This window comes from Pan paniscus, chromosome 9 (genome assembly GCF_029289425.2).
Source record: "Pan paniscus chromosome 9, NHGRI_mPanPan1-v2.0_pri, whole genome shotgun sequence".
NCBI lineage: Eukaryota > Metazoa > Chordata > Mammalia > Primates > Hominidae > Pan > Pan paniscus.
Genome location: NC_073258.2, coordinates 98,062,874 through 98,076,821, shown reverse-complemented (window position 1 = coordinate 98,076,821; position 13,948 = coordinate 98,062,874). Strand labels below are relative to the sequence as shown.

The following is a 13,948-nucleotide window of genomic DNA, read 5'->3' as shown; positions in this document are numbered from 1 at the left end:
CTGCAAACTGTGGCTTAAATAATACTAAGGGTAAGCTCTTACAGGCGTCTGAACCCTCGGTTCCACCTAGGGAAAGGGCTCCTTTGTGTGCAACTTTTCTGTTATTCATGCCATTCCTGTTGAGACCTTTTCATTAAATCAATGCCTTTTCCCTATGACTTTGATACAGACAGTGTCTTGTTATCTACACCTGAAGTCTCCAGATCTATTAATCACTTTAATTTGCTAACTAGGGTAGAATACAGGATGAGTGGTTTGAGGGCTTCTGATTTGCAGTGATTACCTAGGCTAAAACACAACTTTTTAGTCTCTTTTTTTCAAACATTATTCCATTGTACTATAGAATATGCTCTAGGGAACAATCCTCTCCTGGCAGGCAATGAATGAGATGACCTTAATGGAGCTCTTTTCCCTCTAATGTCTATGACTCTTTAATTCAGTTATCCTTCAGGCATGGGAAGAGCTTTCCATCATTACCCCTAATTTGTCTAACTATCAACATTACTTCAAAAAAGCCTCCCAAGGTATGTTCCACTTTTCCGTCATGCTTGAACTTCTGTTTCATGTCACTGGCTGCCTCTGTTGATATAGGATTTCAGCCCTGCCAAAATCACTTTCTGGTGTTCCTCCAGATTGTTATTGAGACACTTGATAAAATGTCTCTTTCCATGACAGATGTGAAAGCATTTGTCTCCCATTTTATGACAGGTACATTTCTAGCATCACTCATTGCTGCATATTTATATAGGTTAGTATTCCAGAGATAGAAACCAAGCAGTTTATATGTATAATTTATACATAATCTTCTGCTTCTCCTGTTGTTTGAAATTCAAGATACTATCTTGTGAATGTTTATAATCTTGAACAGGCAGAGCTCTAGGCAAAACATACCCTGATGCTGTCTTCTCTGAATCAACAGTGGAGACTTGTCAGACAAGTGATTTTAGATAAAAGGAAAAGATTTAAAGAAACAAGGAAAGAATGAATACACTCATACAGTATTCCTCTGACTAGTGGAGTGTAGGTGGTATTAGTATCTAGAATTTTACATGCAGAATTTACAAACTATACATGTGCAGTTAGGGAATTTACTGAGTTTATTTTTTAAAATTAGTTATTCTTTACATGGCAACTGGCTTCAGGAGTAAATCACCTGGCTTCAAAGTATAATTCAACATGAATGGATGGACTTTAAATGAAACTGTGTACAAATACAGAGGAAGATGCATATATTATAAATTATTTTTAAAACTACTCTGAGCAGGGCATTTCCAGGCCATCTTACTGAACCATTCTTGTGGATGTTATGTTTTTCAGGGACATGTAATCAGCAAGTACTGACTTTCTCTCCCATCCTTCATCTTATTAATGTGCTGCTTGAATAAAAGAAGTGGCCACTGATCCAGTAGGAAATGCGCATCTGGTTTCCATCACCAATTGATATGTTTAGAACTGCATGATTCCATCAATTCCCTGTCTTGGCTATTCCCACCCAAGGGCTCAAGATCACTCTCAAGTAACTAGCATACTCAAAAAAGCAGTTTCAATTTTCTCTTACAGATTACATTATGGAAGACATACGCTTGCTCAGTGTAAGAAGCATTATTTTAGTATAAATTCTAAGAATATAAGTACAGACATTGATATAGGTTCAGCTGTTGACGTAGGCAGAGGCAGAGATGGCTTTGAAGTAGATTTGCTCCTTATGAATCCCTCTTTTCTTTCCTACGAATTCTGTGACTTCAGTTAACTGATCTTGATAAATGTCGTCCTGGCAAAATGCGAACTATATTAGACCCAGCCTCATAGGATTCTCCTCAGTAGTAAATAGGTTCATGCAAGTGGGATCACTGGCAAACAGTAACATACAAGATAAATATTAATTATTGTTAAATACACACTATGGAAAGTGTAGTGTTAGAACTAAACTTTGCATTTACCTTCTTCTGAAAACCTTAATACAGATACGTGTTCTCCTCCTCTGCCCACCTCTCAATACATACCAATACACCAAATTCAATCAATCCAGCATTTGTAAGTTACTTATCCACTCATAGTCCTCATCACCAAACCATCACCACGACCACCACCACACCCATAGGCACCACCAAGTACCTTTGCTTATGTGTCTTTCTGAAATGCTTTCCTCTCCCTACTCATTATTTAGCTGGCTAATTCCTATTATTCTCTGTGATTTTCCTTAGGTATGACCTCCATAAAGAACCTTCATGTCATCTTGCCCTGCATGAAAGGTATTAGAAGCCTTTTGTCTGGTCTTTCATGGTACTTTTAAAGGATATTATCATTTACAAAATGGAATACCAATGACTTTTCACAAGTGGTCTATCAACTAAGCATGTACTTACGTAAATATTTTCAGAGGATTTCATTAACCTCTGAGTGAATAGTTGAAAAAAAAGAATGAAACAGATATAAGTCCATGTTTTTATTTGTAAATAAATGTATTGCCAAAAATTACATACAAATAACAAATAATGTCTCGAGTGACATGCAATAATCAAAATCCTCAAAAGAATACTTTTGTTTAGTAGAGATTTGAATAAATAAACTACAATTTAAGGAGACTGTTGTATTTCTTTTGAGATAACCCCGTAAGTTTTACATTCTGTATCAAGGCATCCATTTGCAGTAATAAAGATTCAAGGCTTATCCCTAAAAGGCAATGCCCATTCTTTATAGTCAATATGATCCTGCTAGCAAATAAAGCCTGAAGAAATAACAGATACTAGATTTAAAACCACTTTACTAAAATTAATCCATGGTGATGATATGGAAGAAAACCACAGGAGTCTTGAGAAAATAAACTAGCTACTGTCTGGTTGATACCAGAAATAGAGATTGGTATAAGGAAAAAATTAAAAGAAAGAAGTATCACAAATAAGAATGATTGATACTTATTAGAAACATATCTGGAAATAGATGATTAGGAATATTAAAAATAAAAATAAAGAGGTATATATGATGCCACTGAAGAAACAAGCAAAATTAGAATGAATAAAAGGTAAACAAGAAATCAGGAAATAAAAAAAAAGTCCAATAAAATCTGAAAAGGGAAAGAAGGCACAAAGTAAGTATCAATAAAGAAACCACAATATCATTACTGCAAAGTCAGAGCTCAAAACATCATGGCTATAGAAACCTTAAAGAGACTTTTAAAAATATATCATTTCTAAGAGGCCACAATATACAATAAGTTACAAATATAAAAATGTTTTAATATTTACAATTTAACGTAGATGTAGGCAATAAGGTTATGGGTAAAGAAACAAAAGACAACAAAAGTCACATCCCTACTTATGTACACTCACTATGCTTTCACAGTACATACTTTTACTTTCCAAACCCTAACAATTATATAGCATTTCACACAATAAAATTTTATATAGCATATCTGAATTACTTCAAAGCTTAATGTGGATTTAAATAATAAAACTTTACTATTTTGATCATAAATTAAGCAAATGAGACTAAAATGACATTTTTTATTTTCAACTTAATGGTTATTTAATAATCACTGCACTCCTTGGGGATGTTAACATTGTAGAACTTGACAAATTAACAAGATAGTTCTAGGTTGACTCTATTTTCTCTTAAATATGAAATTTATGATTTGCTAAAAAAAAAAACCTCTAATAAGGACACAGAACTTATAGTTTGCCAGTTTGTGTTACAAGAACTTTCTACACTGAGGCAGATATGAACACTAGTTATCACACTCCAAACACTCTGCTTCCTGCACATACCATCTCCTGCATTGCCTATTTTTTCTAGCAAAGCACTTAGTAATCACTTGTATATGTTTAATTGTGGAAGTCTTAAAGCTGTAATAATTTATATTGTGTAAAATAGAAAGGACGTGAATTCAGTACATCAGGGATGGAAAATATGCTCTTACTCATTCTCCTGTGGCTGAAGTAGAAATCAGTAGTATGTATGTAAACCTTTATTTCCTGAGTCTCAAAATTCCTCTCAATGCTCAGTTCCAGGCAGCCATTACCAATTGCTAAGAGTTAGCATATGGGTGAAAATTGATTTGACATCTCTAGTTAGAATATGAAATGCTGGCATATAAATTATAGGTCAAGAGATCACAGGTATCTGGATAAGCAATATCATTCAGTTACAAAAGAAATTGGTGTGCAGGGTTAATATGAAATCTGAGAACTATGTAAACCATTTCTCAGAGATTAAAGCCATGATATAGTTACAATGTAGCCAAAACTGGCTGTGGAACATAGAGAACTCGTAAGTGTTACTGTCTTAGATAGCTGGAACGATCACTGAGACTACTCTTTTATATGTTAACTTGTTTACTGCTCACAGCAAACTGATATGTTGAGTACTATGATTATCATCTACCTATCCTCAATTAAAACACATGTACCCTAAAACTTAAAGTATAATAATAATAAAATAAAAACAAAACAAACAAACAAACAAAAAAACAAAGAGATCTTATTATCATCACCCAAGTTAAACTGCATAACAAAAGGTAGAGGTGGGATTTTTAACTAATTTATCTTCAGAGTAAGTGTCTCTACTAACTTCTATACTTTCTGTTGCCTATGCAAGTCTGTTACAGAAATCAAATAAGAATATGTGGGTAAAAGTGAGTTTAAACCACTAGCAGATGTAAGGAGTTGATATTAGTAATGAATCCATGAAACATGCAGGGGGGTTAAAGGTTGGGTTTGCAAATAAGAGGTTTGTGTTTGTTTGTTGTTGTTCTTTTTTTTGAGGTAGAGTCTCACTGTATCACCAGGCTGGAGTGCAGTGGTGCGATACCAGCTTACTGCAACCTCGTCCTCCCGGGTTCATGCCATTCTCCTGCCTCAGCCTCCTGAGTAGCTGGGACTACAGGTGCGTGCCACCATGCCTGGCTAATTTTTTGTATTTATTGTAGAGACAGGATTTCACCGTGTTAGCCAAGTTGATCTTGATCTCCTGACCTCGTGATCCACCCGCCTTGGCTTCCCAAAGTGCTGGGATTACAGGTATGAGCCATGGCACTTGGCCTTTTGTTTTGCTTTGTTTTGTTGAGACAGAGTCTCACTCTGTCACCAGGCTGTAGTGCAGCGGCATTATCTCAGCTGACTACAACCTCCACCTCCTGGGTTCAAGCGATCCTCCTGCCTCAGCCTCCCAAGTAGCTGGGACTACAGGTGCGTGCCACCACGCCCAGCTAATTTTTTGTATTTTTAGTAGAGACAGGGTTTCACCACATTGGCCAGGATGCTGTTGATCTCTTGCCCTCATGATCTGCCTGCCTTGGCCTCCCAAAGTGCTGGGATTACAAGCATGAGCTACCATGCTGGGCCAAGAGTCCATTTTAATATGTGGGTATACTGTGGCCATTCAGTCAGTAAGTGCTGAAAATATCAGAAGACTTTATTTCACTGGAGTAATATTTGAATTTTAACACTTTGTAATATTATCCTCAAGAAACCAAACAGGGAGTCAATGCCAACATCTCAGTGATTTTCTACTGATACCTGAGTACCAATCTTCTGTTGCTTCATCTGCTTTATACTTTACCAGGAACTCCTTGAAGGTAGGGACCATGATCTTTATAGTAGGTATTGATAGAGTAGGTATTCTATAAATAGGTGTTAAATGAATAAGTGAGTTAATCGTAATTCTATTTACATTGACTTTTACTCAGACAAAATGCCAGCATCATTTTTGGAGGGCTTGCCTTTAAACTCGAGTCTCTGAACTTGTGCTAGCAATATGTTTACAAAAACAGAAGCCTGCAGATATCCAACCCCCATACCCCCAACACACATACACATGACCCTTTCCCTATAGTAGCTTTCATCACAACTCTGAGGGTGAAGAAAGCAGGGCTTAAGTTGCATGTTCCTTAAAATATGCATCTCTACTGAGCAGAAGAGAAATTGATTATGACAGTTGTTAGAATACAAGTAAAGAGTCTATTTCTAGCTGAAAAGATGTCTAAATAATGTCTCAAATTTTAAAGAAACAGGCTCAATGTATCAATTAATTAAGGGCAAGCCAGTTATAACACAGCAGTTAGTAAACAGTGTAGAACTGGAAGACTGTTTTCTGGAAAATCAAAACTCATTTATACATTTTTTCCCTTGCTTTTCTAAGTATGTGTTTTGAAAAAAAATACACCATCCTTTTATCTAGGTTTTCAGTAATATAAAATTAAATGCCTTCAAGTGTTAAAAATTCCTGACAAGATATAAACAAAGACTAGTTATTTTTTGCAAGTTTTTTTTTTATTATTGGAACCTTTAGAACTATTTCAATGTAATTGTCAACTGATTCAGAACTGTCATTTTAAAAACAATTCCATATACCTATAGGTGCACTATGAAATTGGGCAACAGATGGTAAAATACTTAAAAAATAAGGGAGCTCATCTTGAAATTGAATCACAAAGAGATACTGTTATTATCACAAAATTATAAACATATAACCATAATTAAAAGTAACACTTGAGATAAATCCTGTTGCCATATGCAAACATGTTTGTGGTTAGGGACTAACACATTCAAATACCCAACAGCAGATTCTGATGTATTCCTCAGTAAATTTTCAACTTTGAGGGTGCCAATTGTTTCTTTCCTTGATATTTTTACTGTTTTGTTTCTCTTTTGAAAAAAAGAATAACTATAGAATTTAGCACTGTATTTGAGATGTTGCGCAAAAATAAATAACTCCTGACATGGATTTATAGGCTGGAGTGTAGTATATTTTAACCTCACAGTTTGGTTATTTTTATGCTGGTTTAGATGTTTCTAAAAATTTTAAGTGTCAAACCACATAAATTTCAAATGTCCCTTACAGCCATTTAGACGTTTTTCTCATTACCGATGAGTAAAAATTGTTTTTGGAGGCAGCAGTATAAGGGCTTCACTTTCTCATTTACCCTAGATATGAGTTTGTTTCATTCCCATTTTTTATAGGCAATAATGCAGCTGTGCTAGACATTTGCCAATTGTTACTCTTTTTTGTGTGCACACAGGAACTGACTGGGATTTAACAGTCCAACACTCAGGCAAACTATTCTCCCTATCCACAAATCCCCACAGGAAAAAGATACCAGATCCTTCTTAATATTTCTGTGTGCCAGTATTCTCCAGGACTTTGCTAGTTGTTCAACTATTTTCTGAGTCCACAGTAAAAAGAAAGAACCTGGAACAGAGACCGTCAAGCTTCCCACCCTAGACCCCAACACACAGCATGATAGTCATGTGGTGCACAAACAAAAAATGTGAAATGGACTGTGGGTGAGAAACAAATGTGGGTATTATTTCTCTCACTCCCCCTCCTCTTCCCTCAAGGGAGAATTAACAAATGAATAGGAGGAGGGTTATGACACACCATAGCTCAGTTCTACTCCAGTTTCTTTTATGTAAACTCTAAGATGTATTGTGTTTTGTAAATATTATCCTTGGAGACCTTGTGATATTGATGTGAGCTGATGTCAGGAACAGGTTGAGTTGGGGAGTTGGGATGGGGTATAGATGCCAAAAGCCACACCCAGGAGCAGAAACTAGCAGGTATTCAGTGACATCACCACAGAAACAGGGCCTGAAATATTTCAAGGCACGTTGATTACCACCAAGATGGTGAACTAGCAAGGCCACAAGCTACCCCCTCCAAAATTAACTCTGGAAAAACTATAGAAAATAGAGGAAAAAATGGATTTCAGGAAATAAATTTAAGAATATAAATAAAAACAGAAATCCCTGACATGTCTTGAGGAGTCCAAAGGCACTGTTTAAGTATTGTGGATGTCAAGGGGGAATAAGGGGAAAGTGGAAGCAGGATGGGCAGAGAGTGGATAAGGTAACAGTAAGAGGATTGGTTGGAGAAAAGCTTTTACGTTTTTCTTATCCCCCATTCTACCTTGGCATCCCATGTTACCTTGAGACAGTCTTTGTCCCTTCATTACAGGAATCAGCTGTGCCAGACTGAATCTTCCAGCACAGATGTTCTCGGAATAAGGACAGAATGAAAGCAAGTAGGGATGTGGAGCTAGTGAAAGTAGGTATGGACTCACCAGCTGGCCTTGAGCGCTGATTCCTCCATATTACCCCATCCTCTTATAAACTATGCAAGCTGCCTCTTCATATGAAGCTGTTGCCTAAAGCTTGAATTTTTAATACCTTCCCCGATTATTTTTGTATGAGGCATAGCAAATGGAGGTGATCAAAATAGATTTTGTGTGAGTCTTCTGCCTTATCCTTAATTCACCAGGATTGACACAGAGCTAGACCTGGCCTTACATAGCTCCTTCCTCAATGCACATAACCTAACAGAGCAGCTGATATACTAGAGAAACACGAATTTCGAAGCTTAAATACCACCACCCTATACATTTGAAGACTACCATACTTCAAAAGGAAACTAGATAACATACACTATTTAAAACAGAACTAATGTAACAGAGGAATCATTTAGAATATTTATAATAAATATCAAAAAAGATAGGATATTGGCATGATACAAGAAAAACAAATCATAAACTATAAATTGGGTGTAAAATATATTAATTGAAATAAGGAATACATTGGTAAGTATGCAGAGAAATCCAGCTTGGAGGGGGCAGGGAACAGTGAATTAAAAGACTAGATTGATTCTCTATCCTAGAAGACATCAGAAAAAAGAATGAAGGGAAAAATCTATTTCTATCTATACAGATAGATAGAGATATGGATATATATAATGACAACTAAGAGATGTGGTAGAATTGAAACCGTTAGTATATATGCTAGGTAGGCATAAGAAAAGGAGAGAAAATTTTAAAAATATGAGAAAAGAGCTGAAAGCATGGAAATAAAGCCAGTATTAAAATAAAAATGCCTCAAGATTGAACTGTTAAGGAGAAAAAAAAAGAAAAATTCAAATTTAGATTATGGAACATTTTAAGAAGAAAGAAAATTAGAATATTATAAATACAAAGAGAAAAAGCAGGTTACTTCTAATAGAACAAGAATCAGTGTGAAAGGAGACTAGTAATAATAAAAATAATGGGAGGAAGGAAGAAACTTTCAAAGGTAATGGAAATGTCTGTGGCCTTAGTGGTGATAATTTCTCGGTGGTACACTTATTCCCAAACTCATCAAGTTTCATACATTAAATACATGTAGCTGTTCACATACATTATACCACAATAAAATGTTTAAAAACATCAGAGTGACATCAAAGTTTTCATTAGTGACCCTTGATAAGAAAAAAATGAAACTCTTTTGTACTGAAGAAAAATAACTTTGAACTAAATTTTCAATCAAGTGTGGATTGCAATAAAAATATTTGCACACACAGAAAGTCACAAATAATTTGCTGCATAAAATGAAACACTTTTAGGAGGAAATGCTGGAGATATGAGAATTAAGGGTATTCAAGTGTTTTGATAAAATTTATTACTGTTCATAATAAAGGTAAAATCAAAGAAACAGAAATGATAATATATACACAAAATAAAATTTAATACAAATAACTTTTGGTGACTGGAAATGGAGGGGTGAAATGGGGGACATAAGCAAGGACCAAAGTACTTGTCTTGTTGGGGAAGTATATAGAAAATGATGTATTTAAGAAGGTAATTGCAAAAAATAAACATGAATATAGGTCTTTAACAGCAACAACCTAAGAAATAAAAATAAAATTACCAATTCCTAAATCAGCCAAAGAAAGTATTATTGATGAAATAAAAAGGGAATCAAGAGAGATTATAATAAATAGAATACATAAGTAAAATGCCTAATAAATCCTAATTAATATTATATTAAAAATGTGTTAAATCACTTAGTACAAATAGATACACTTTTTAAATTTTTTAAAGCAGTTTTAGGTTCGCAGAACAATTGAGCAGAAAGTACAGAGTTCCCATATATGCACTACTCCCACATACGCATAGCCTCCCATTATCAACATCCCTCACCACAGTGGTACATGTTACAATTGATGAACCTACATTAACACATCATTACCACCCAGAGCCCCATGGTTTATATTAGGGCTAACTCTTGGTATTCTATAATGACATGTATCCTTGTATCCACTATTATAATTTCAATTGCTCTAAAACCATCTGTGAGGCCGGGCGAGGTGGCTCAGGCCTGTAATCTCAGCACTTTGGGAGGCCGAGGCAGGTGGATCAGGAGGTCAGGAGATCGAGACCATCCTGGCTAACACGGTGAAACCCCGTCTCTACTAAAAATACGAAAAATTAGCCAGGCATGGTGGCGGGCGCCTGTAGTCCCAGCTACTCGGGAGGCTGAGGCAGGAGAATGGCATGAACCCGGGAGGCGGAGCTTGCAATGAGCTGAGATCGTACCACTGCACTCCAGCCTGGGACACAGAGCAAGACTCCATCCAAAAAAAACCAAAAAACAAAAACAAAACAAAGCAAAAAAACACCCCTCTGTGCTCTATGTATTCCTCCCTACCCCCAACTCTTGGCAACTACTAATCTTTTTTTACTTTTTTACCATAGTTTTACCTTTTCCCAGAATGTCATATAGCTGGAGTTATATAGTATGTAGCTTTTCAGGATTGGTCTTTCACTTACTAATGTGAATTTAAGATTCCTCCATGTTTTTCATGGCTTGATGGTTCATTTCACTTTAGCACTGAATACTGCTCCATTGTCTGCATGAACCACAATTTATCCACTCACCTACTCAACAACATTTTGGTTGCTTCCAAGTTGTGTCAAAAATGAGTATAACAACCATTCTATAAACAACCATGTTCAGGTTTTTTGTGTGACATGTTCAGGTTTTGTGTTTTCTTTTCAGTTCTTTTGGGTAAACGCCAAGGAGCATAACTGCTGGATCACATGGTAAGAATACGTTGTTTTCTTAAAAAAAAAAAAAGTGACATTGCCTCATCCACACCCATGGGCAAATTCACTAAACATGAGACTTGCTGCAAAAAAATTTTTAGTTGTCATTGTCTCACGGTTACCTGGCCAATAATTAAAACAAAGATGTGCTTTCCTTGAGAATCTGAAAATATGTATATCTTAACACAAACTTTTAACGTTTAACATTGCTTCATTATTTTTCCCAATTTATAAAAGCAATACTTAATTATTGTAATTATCTCAAAAGTTCAGTAAAACATTTTAAACCTCGGAGAAAAATTTTCTCACAGTTCTACTGCCAAATGTCAAGCTTCACAAACACCCAAATGTATCTCCATCTCGTCCTTCCAGGTATCTCATGTAGAAGGCCAAGACTACATTTGTAAGCATAACTTTACAATAAATTTTTTCATAAATTATTAAAACTGTTTGCAGGATATGTATACCATGATTTACTTAATTGTTCTAATGTTGAAATATCTTTGTACAGAAATATGTGTCTGATTTGGGATTACTTCTGTAGTTTAGGTTCTTAGAAGTGATATCTCTTGATACATGTTGTCAAGTTGATTTCCAGAAAGCTCATACTAATTTACACTTCCATTAGCATTATATGAGAGTGCTTTTTCTTTTTCCCTTCATATATTCTCATGTGTTTCAGTAGCACCATTTAAACTGCTTGGCAATATTTATTTTTTATATTAATATTTTGTATTTATACATCACGCTACACTTTTAAGGCACTTTTAAATACACCAGTCTGAACTATCTAATCAATACCATGTGGTAAAGAAATATTCTTACTACCAATTTCTAAATGATTTATTTCTTTTGGTGGGTTAATATTTAAATAGGTAATCCCAAGATTCTAGCAACACTATACAAAGCCCATTGTCTACCTTGGGTTTTTGTGTTTTAGGTCTTCCCCCCAAGCTTTATTGAATTATGATTGAAAAACCAAAAATTACATATTTAAGGTATACAATGTAGTATTTTGATATATGCATACCTCCTGTAATGATACCCACAATCAATCTAATTAACATATCCTTCACTTCACATAGAGACAATATTTTTACAGAACAGAAAACAGTAAAACTGCTGGGTTCTAGTAGTGCTGACAGAAACTGAAGATTGTTGCTGCCCACTGAAAGGGGCAGCTTCTCAGACTGTGGTGGCCTGTGGGCCAGTAGCACCAGCATTAGCACAATATAGGACCACCCGAAACCTACCATTGCAGAGCCTTCAAACAGGATTTGTAGGTAATCTGTAGGCACTTTAAATTTTGAAAGCACCTGGATATATTGAGCATTCTGATACATGATCCCAGGAAACAGAATCAAGGCTGTGGGAGTAATCCAGGTGAAGAATGAGTGTGGTCTGAACTAGAATAGTGATGGTAAGAATGGGGAGAGGAGAATGCGTTTGAAAATATTTTGGATTTATAATTCATGGGTCTTGGCAACTAGAGTTTAAACAAGTATAAGAAGGAACCATAATAATAAAAATATTTTAAAAAGTCTGTTTTCTTACAACATTTCAGAGTTTTCCTCTCCTTTTTCCCCAAAGGAATGACAAGTTACTAAGTTCAGAGGACAGGGTGATTTAAGGCCATGGTCCAGCAAGTAAAACTTTTGCTGTGATGAGCAAACAGGTTAAAAGATTAAATTCCCTATTACATAATGCCTCTTTTCTTGTCTCTGGTCAGTTAACTCTTTGCAATCAATTACCTTCATGCTGTTGGAAGAATAAAATGTACCTGAAGTGTCCTATTCTTTATCCTTCTACCATAGAGTGGCCTAATGTTGAGCTGCAACTACTCTGCTCAAGACTTTAGAAGAAACACTGTTTCCCCCCTCTATTCAACTCCCATTCCATTAGTTTTATCCTCACTTGCTGCTTCTCACCACTGAGAAGGCAAAATATCAAGGATCAGGATAATGATGTGGGACTAAGTTGGGAGAAAAAGCAATCATTTAATTCTGCATTAGTTCAAAACAGTAAAATCTGACTACTTTTAGGCAAAACAACTTCTCAGTTGCTAGGTATTTCACAAAAGAGTTTGATGACAAACCCTCCGTTAATAATATCCAGAGTGATTTTTTTTTCCCTCCAGATCATCTCCTGTACACCTCTCTCTCTATAATTTGTGCTAAAAGTAAATAATGCTTTCTGCACTTGGGCATGAATAAATAGCTAGTACTATACCTGCCATCCCACTGTAAATAAAAAGAACATGGACATGACGGACGAACAACAGCTTTAAGACAATGGGCAACAAGAGGTGCTTAAGTGTGAGCTGAGAAAATAAAAAATAGCAAAGTAAGCCCTTTAACCTACAAGTTTTATACATGGAAGCACTTTCCACTGTAAATACAAAGAGAATCCAAGTAGAACACAGTAATCTCACGGTAAGTTTTCATACATACGGTATCATACTTATAAGACGAAGCACTTTCCCCTTAAGATCTGGTTTAGTCATGGATATTTACTGTTAGTTCAAGTCAATACTGCAATAATGTCCTAGTGATATAGGAGATAGAAAGAAAATACTTAGGCAGATAGTGAGGGTAAAAGAAGTCCTCGGCAAGGCTTCCCTTTCAACAAAAGGTAGACCCCACATCATTTCTTTTATAACAAAGAGCAGCCTGAAAAATCAAGCTCCAAGCATAAATAAGCAAGCTTGAAGCTTGCACAGATGAATGCCAACATCTGCGCCAATAGAAAAAGGCTACCTAAGGGCGAGGCATGTTCAACATGGAGGCTCCATTTTCCCTTTTCTTTGCCACCACGTGTGCAGTAAAGAACCAGGCAACATGGCACCAGCCAGGTAGACAACTCATCTGCATAATAAAAGATTGGGATGGGGAGGTGAGCTGCTTCAAGCATTATGCAAATGGAACACCTCATCTGACCAATCTTTCGTGCCCTATGTAAATCAGACACCACCTCCTCAAGCTCATCTTTAAAACCTTTTACATTTCACTATAGAAGTGGTAACCCATTTTCTACAGGACCCCTCTCTGTAGCAAGAGAGCCTTTCTCTTTCTTTCACCTATTAAACTTCCACTTTGAACCTTA

General features: G+C 35.9%; 1 long non-coding RNA gene across 1 annotated transcript in view; it reads left to right on the top strand.

Moving 5' to 3' along the window:
• The window catches only part of LOC134731204 (uncharacterized), a 174,339-nt gene extending 171,015 nt beyond the window's left edge, over positions 1-3,324 (top strand). Inside the window, exon 3 of the long non-coding RNA XR_010113382.1 lies at positions 2,205-3,324. This is a non-coding gene — a long non-coding RNA (uncharacterized LOC134731204). The remainder of the gene's footprint in view (positions 1-2,204) is intronic.
• The last annotated feature ends 10,624 nt before the right edge of the window (positions 3,325-13,948 follow it).